The sequence below is a fragment of the Oreochromis aureus genome, linkage group 4, assembly GCF_013358895.1.
Source record: "Oreochromis aureus strain Israel breed Guangdong linkage group 4, ZZ_aureus, whole genome shotgun sequence".
NCBI lineage: Eukaryota > Metazoa > Chordata > Actinopteri > Cichliformes > Cichlidae > Oreochromis > Oreochromis aureus.
In genome coordinates, this window is record NC_052945.1 from 22,602,216 (window position 1) to 22,610,115 (window position 7,900).

Below are 7,900 nucleotides of genomic sequence, written 5' to 3' on the forward strand. Positions count from 1 at the left end.
TTTCCCTTGTGCATTTCAAAATAAAAGCCCTAAAGCTTTTCTGTGTCCAGAAACTTTCTCAACACGTTTGTAGGAAATTAATAGTGTAGCACTAGATGCTTGCAATTTTATTTTTGTTTTTATTGTGTTGTTCACCAGCAGTGTGTTTTCTACTTAACTGACCCATTTGGTTTAAGGCTCCTCACTTACTGTTAACTGGAAAGAAACAGTTTAAGTGTTTGTCTCGTTTTAGGTTATATTAAACGTACCCTCTTATTAATGTTGCTCTTTCTTGCTCTTACAGCCAGTAGTAAAGTTGCAGAACAACAGAGGAAACAACAAATACTCATACACCAGGTAAGATCTTTGGATTTGTAAAATGATAATGAATCCACAAAGTTCATAGATGCTTACTTTTTCTTGCTCTACTGTGACCAGCAACTCTGACGATAACCTGCTGAAGAACATTGAACTGTTTGACAAACTCGTCCTGCGATTTAATGGCGCGTCCTGTTTGTCAAAGACGTGCTGGGGATGAGATCTGCTGCTGGTCTTTTTTTATGGCGAAGGTCGCAAGATTGCTGAAGTGTGCTGCACTTCCATTGTCTATGCTACAGAGAAGAAGCAGACCAAAGTAAGCATTGTTTAATAAATATTAAAGCATTTGTTCAACATTTTGAGAAATACACTTACACTGGTAATGATGGCAGCCTTTTAATTAACCTACAGTAAATCCAAAGAGAAAACCCTCCCACTGGAGTCATTTATTGAGCTTTCTACATTAAGAGGCAGGAAGCATGTGGCTAATTGAAAGTGATGTGCAATTATGATTTTTAAACTTATTCCTGTACCAGTATTGGGCTTATGCCCTGAACATATACTTATTACAAATAAGCACATTTTCAGGTTGCTGTACACAGCAAATAAATATTCAGCGACCTTTCCCTTTCCCAAACACCTGTGCTTCTAGGTTGAGTTTCCCGAAGCCCGAATATTCAAAGAAACCCTCAATATCCTCATCTATGAGAACAACAGAGGATCTGGACCAGGAGGCTTGCACCTTTTAGATTCAAGAGGCTCCGGTTCATCGCTGGGAACTGGTCAGTCAGAGGAAGAGGGTGCCGTGGGAGGGGATAGACGAGTACGACGGATCCACGTAAGGAGACACATAATGCATGATGAAAGAGGCCACGGTCAGCAAACTGTGTATAAGGACTAATAATGTGAAAACAAGGCAGGGAAAGGGACTTAAAAAAAAAATCCCAACATAGTTTTTTTTTGTTTGTTGTTTTTTTTTTGTTTTTGAATGCTAAGGGAATGAAAAACACGTCTTCGATGACAGCAATAGTTTGGTACGTAATTTCATTAAATGTCCTCAGACTTTTCAGAAATGTTGGTTGATGACTGATTTGTAAATTAGGTCTGAGTGTGTGTGGAAAGGAAAATGCATCTGTTTACATGAAAACAATGTGTGTACAGTCTTTAGATGGGAAATACTGGTAGTGATACTGGCATTGACATTACTTTTCAGAGGTTAATGAACCTCCTGCAAGCTACTGAATGGTCCTCAAAACCCAACGTCCACACATCTTTATCTTAGAGCAGACAACCTAATGTCCATGTGGGTTTTAATGACACGCACAGGCAGCCTTTTCTGTGTGTGACTTGTAGGAAACACTGTGTCAGGTTATGCAGGCTGTGAAACTTTATTCCCCTTTCTCTTCTGGAGTGAGATGCTGCCGAACATTGATGGACAGAGGATAGTGAAGTTGAGCCTAGATATTGCAACACTGGAATAAAACACAGTAGCCATTTTTTTTTCCCGGGGGGCCCGGGGGGTCTTTGTGAATGATGAGCAGCTCAGTTTTCTTTATTTATGTTATTACAGCTGTTGCTTCAAGATGTTTTTATTAATTTATGAACCTAATTTATTGTTTGGTATTTAACTTTTGTATTGAGTCTTTGTGTTCACTCGTGCTTAAAGGAGTTTTAATTTCAGAAAAGGTACGTTGCACTCTCTCTGCACTCAAAATTTGAATTTACCCCTGTAAATGAATAAATTGTAAGCTTACATTTCAGTTTAATTTTTCAAGAGGAACCGAAACCATTTCTTGGATTTTGCATTTTGTTCTGAGCCATAGACTTTCACTTCTTCTCTGTCTTAAACTAAACTACAGAATTTTTTTTTTTTTTGGGGGGGGTGTTTTCTTTTGTTTTATGTTGTCTTTCTTTGGCCATATGATGATGACAAAAGTGGTGTGTGTGCTGGGTTGTATTTTTAGTTCTCTCAGGAGAGGATTTTCTTTCTAATCTTCACTAGTGTGTAACCCTAATCACTCTGAATACTGGAAAATCTGAATGAGAGCAATATGTATCTGAGATCCTTTATAAAATAACCTTGAATATGCACTAATGTAATTTCTGTCCAATAGTTGTCATGGAAATATTTTGAATAAATGACTGAAATCTAGCTTGGACTGTTTTGGGGTTTTTGGTTTTTTTCCCTTTATTTCTATTATACTTTACAAAACAGACGGCCTTACAATTTTTGGTGATGTGCTTTTTCTTTCTGCAATATTACATAAAACCTACCATGCTGAAATTAATTAAACATAGGGGAAGTATGTGCAAAAGCAGAACCCATTAGATTCGGAGTGAATTGCTTTCTCTCACTTGGGCAATGGCCTCAGCAATGACCACTACCCTTCTAGCCTTGGGTGGGTGGTCATCATCTTCTTTGGGCTGCTCACTTCCAGTGTCACATACTCATGTCCCCTCTTTATGTCCTCCTTTACTACATCTCTGGAACATCTCTAAGGTTTTCTATTTCTAGTTTAAAAACACCAGTACAGTCTGACTGGTCATTACTGTATTGAAAACACTGCAAAAACAGCTCCAGTCAACTCTCATATAAAGACATAAAATTAAAAAGGGGAAAAAATCTTTTAGATAATTTTAATTTATAAAAGCAAATAATAATGAATTATCTTATTATCTAGTACCTTCTATTGCTAAGTATTTGGGATATATTATTCTAATATATATATATTAGAATAAAGTGAAATTATAATGGAAAGTTCAAGTTTTATTAACTATTAGCAGCCCCCAGTATTTAGTATTATCCTTCCCAACAATGTGCAAACAGCTCCACGCATAGACAAGAAAAGAGAGACGATAACTAACACAAAAAAAACAGAAAAATCTAACTGAATAAAAACTGAAAGACATGATTCAACAAAATTGGTTACATATACATTTCATATTGCCAGGGTATTATTTATATAATATATTCAGTCAACAAAGTAAGGATTGTATACCTTATTACAGCTGTTTTGTTTTTATATTACATTAAGATAGCACTGTAGCTCATTCATCACATATAGTGTGTGGAAAGGGTCTCCAGTTTCAAGTTTCTGGGTGTGAACATAGACACAGACCTCCAATGGAGCTCTAACATCTCTGCGGTTTTAAAGAAGGCCCAACAGCGTCTCCACTTTCTGAGAATCCTCAGAAAAATGGACCTGAAGAAGGAGCTGCTGACCATCTTCTACCACTGCTCCATTGAAAGTGTGCTGACATATTGCATCGGCGTGTGGTTCTCCAGCTGCACCACAGCACACAGAAAGGCACTCCAGAGGGTCATCAATATGGCCCAAAAATCATTGGACATCCTCTTCCCTCCCTGAAGGACCTGTACAGCACTCGCTGTCTCAAGAGGGCCGCAGCATCCCACGGGATTGTACACACCCAGGACACCGGGTGTTTAAGCTGCTGCCGTCTGGCAGGAGGTTCAGGCTGCTGAGGTCCCGAACAAATAGACTAAAGGACAGCTTTTACAACAAGGCAATAGCCCTAATCAATGCAAATAGCTGACCTGACTGGCTACCTGCCTGGACTTTTTGGGAGGGGAGGTAACAATGGTAAAAACAGTAACAATAATAATATTTATATTTATAACAAAGTTAAATAATAATTAATGTGCAATAATAACAGTGTGCAATACAATACACTTATTCTTTTGTATTACTAAGTTATTATACTGTGTTGTGTTGTTTGTGTTGCGTTGTGATGTGTCGTATCGTGTCGTGTTGTGTTATATGTAGTGCCAATGTAGGACAGTTTTCCAATTTCATTGTACTATTGTACTATGTATGACTGTGCAATGACAATAAAGAGTTATCTTATATAGGAAACAAGGATAAGGATAAGTTCTGTTGACCCACTGAAAGAGGCATCATTTAAGAAACACCAGGAAGACTGAAGCTCATCGCATTGATCAAGCAGGACTCATGATCTTCACCAGCAGCTCCCTCACAGGGAAATCTTCAGCACTCCTCCGAAGGCCCGATCCAGGAGATGGATAAACCCAGCAGTTCATGAACACTGTGATGGAGACCTTAGGTTTGTGTAATGTTATAAATACTCGGATACTCCCCAGAGGCTCGGACTTTTATATAAAGATATTATATTCAGTCCTGTAGAAAGTTATATTTAAAAACATATGATCCTCTCTGGTTACTGTGGTATGAATAACTCTGAATCATTTTATGGTAAATAACACACTATCTGCAAAAAACTGTGAAAGAATTCCAGATCATAAGTTTGTAGTTCAACATACAAGTGACGACCTTTGACCTTCATCAGGTTTTATTTAATTGTGTTAGAGAAAATCTCATATGCTCTTCATGCAGCTGAGTACATCAAGTGTTTAAAACAGAAGCTGTGCAGGTCTGAGATCAGCAGCTTTGTGAAACACCAAACTGTGGTCCTGTTAATGCTGATATATAGTGACACAGTTACATGGGTGATTACTCCTTTTTGTCTTTATCAATAAAACAGCTGCAGCTTTCACTACAGCACATGTGGTACTTTAACCTTTGTACTGTTTTCATCAGTTCATTTTTCAGTTAACATGTTGGATGATCTGTCTGCTGTCACTGGGTGGTGCTGAGGTCTGAATCTGAGGGCAGCTCCTGTAATCACAAAGAGAACAGAACCATCAAACTCAAATATAAATTGTATCCCTCAAAACTGAAATAAAGCTGATCTTTCTCTGTTCTCACACACTCAGGATCTGAGTTCTTCTCTTACATTTTTTCAGTATTACAGTACACTACAGTACTTTAATCCATAGTTACTGATTAATGAGGAGTTACTGAAGTACAAGCTTTTAAAAAAAAAAAAAAATGTTACTGTCTTTACAGATGTGGCAAGAGACTGAAAACATGCTGCTGTTTGCACATATTTAACCCTTTAAGACCTACCATAGAACCAAGTCCGCAAGAGCTTATATTATATTTTTACATGCTGTAGTGCCAATTTTGGGAGCATTTCAAGTTGATATACATCAATACAACCATTACAGCCCAAATTTTAATAATATGTATGCATTAAGTGCATAGTAATTACATAAATTGCAAAAAGTGCAATAAACTACAAAAAAATTTAAAATCGTTTTTTTGTTTTTTTAACATATATTTCTAGTTAGAGAAATTTAAGAGGCTTATCCCTCAAAACTGTAAATACAAAAAAGTTGCACAAACTAGTTTCCCACCACAGGAAATTTATTTGAAGTGTCTTCATAGTTTTACTTTTGAAATACACCAATTTTTATATACTGCAGGAAAAACGAAAATAAATATTATAGTGCAAATTTGCAAAAAAAGCAGCATATGCATCAAAATAAACCATTTCAGCAGTGCAATTTGAGTTCTAAGCATCCCAGAAACGACACAGAAAGTCATAAAGTCAAAGATAACTTTTAAAAACACCAGTATAGGCTCTGAGGCCCTGACAGTAAAAAAAAACTACATTTCCGCGAAATGACGTCACTTCCGGTTTCGGTCAGGTAATGGCGGACATGCGAAAGTTCGCGCTGACGTCTATTCCAACGTAGGAAGTGTTATGAACAGCTGATCGGATCGGCAAAGCGTGTTTCTGGAGTATTATGTTTTTGTTGCTGCAAGCGCTTTTTATGCAGTTTTTGCAAAGCTATATGTGGAAGAAAACCGTGACCTAGGACAAGCTGATGGCATAAGATGTAAGTACAACTTATCCGGTTTCATATGCAAAAAAATTATTGCGCTAGCTTACGTGGTTGCAGTGATACAGGGATTTAAAAATAGATACGCAAATTGTGGCGGGGCGCCACGCTCGGCTCTAAAGGGTTAATATTCAGCTCTGCACAGGAGCTGAAGCAGGTGCAGCCTGTTGCTTTTACAGTATAATACTTGTCATAAAAGTACAGTAACAGTAATTAGTGACTGAGTAGCCCGGGCGTTTCTCTTGATTTCTTTAGTCAGGGTAAATTCATTCACCTGCACAGATTAGCTAAACGAACCCCGACAGCCGAGTGCTCATTTTAGCTAGCTAGGTCTCAGGACCTAGCTAAGGACGGTAGTTACGGATTAGCTTACAAACACGTTTAATTTACCGAAAAAGTGCAGCGGGGCCTCGGGTCCTTCTGTCGGGTAGTCCAGTTTACTGAAGAGCACCTCAGGCTGTCAGGTTACAGTCCGTCGTGTTTTCGTAACGAAGCGTTCTCAGAGCCTATGCTCTATCTGCTATTCCCGAACAGAGATACATAAGTTTCTCCGTGACTGCAGCTGCCAGTCAAAGGCTACGCCCACACGCACACGGGTATTTTTGAAAACGGAGATTTTCCGTTTTCGTTTTAAAAAATAATCCCGTCCACACGTAAACGCAGAAATGAAGGAAAACGCTGCTAGGAGCATGCCAAAGCAACAGGTGGCGATATATTCCAAACCGTGTAGAAATGTTGGCCAATCAGAAGTCTAGAAGCCTCGGTGGGAAATAGTAAACAAAGATGGGGTAGAAGCAGAACCGAGTCGTATGTGTGGAGGGACAGTAACTGTGTGTGTATATGTAAGCATTTAAACACTGCAGAGAGTACAATTAACAGTAACGGTATTGTAGAAATTCATTTTACCGAAACAAAACGTGGCGCACAGTGTGACGTCAAAAGAGGCGCACACCTTTGACGCTGCGTTTTCTCCGTTTTTCTTGTCCACACGTAAATGCAAAAACGGAGTTTTCGAAAATATCCACCCTGGCAGGCGTTTTTAAAAATCTCCGTTTTCAGTGACCGAAAACGCCGTTTACGTGTGGACGAAAGGTGCAAACGCATAGAAAAATCTGCGTTTTCAAAAATACCGAATGCGTGTGGGACGTAGCCAAAGCTGTTATGATGACGTTTCACCCCAATTTAACATCATATGGGAGAGGAGACCCTTGGACATCAATCAGCATGATGAGAACTATTGAAAACAAAAGAAAGAATCTTTGGAAAAAATTACCTGAGGAGAATAAATTTATTTTAGTCTGACACCAGTCCCATCCGATAACATGGAGGAGGCGGGGTTTATGACCTATACTGCAGCCAGACACCAGGGGGCGATAGAGACGTTTTGGCTTCCTTTTTGGGGAGCTGTCGCGTCGTCCATGTTTTTTACAGTCATTGCTCCGAACGGATTCAGCCAGAGGCGCGTGCACCGGTTGCTAAGCAACGCTTCCGTTTTACCCGAAGTGGGCGGAGCTAAGTTCAAAGACATCAAGTACGTCACTGACTTAAAAGGATTTCAGTTTAAAACCGAGGGTATAAATACCCCCTGTACCAATGGATTTTCGAAAGCCAGCTTTAACAAAGGGACAACAAATTGTCAGCACATAAATACACATTAATCTTTTACAATGGGCAGTAAAAAATTAAGGACAATCCAGAAAGAAAAAGCTCCAAGAAAAGTACACTAGCACAAAAACAGAGGCCCCAGAGAAAACAGAGGCAGCTCATGAATTTGAATGTTGGTCGCAGACTTCCAACACAGTTGTCATGGAAGAACTAAACTATGCGCCTTATTTCTTTTCACAGAAAAAAGCGTTTTGCAATAACTCTCAAGTCACA

General features: G+C 38.9%; 1 pseudogene; it reads left to right on the plus strand.

The window, feature by feature from the left end:
* The first annotated feature begins 271 nt into the window (after nucleotides 1-271).
* On the plus strand, nucleotides 272-1,214 carry LOC120440018 (annotated as a pseudogene).
* The last annotated feature ends 6,686 nt before the right edge of the window (nucleotides 1,215-7,900 follow it).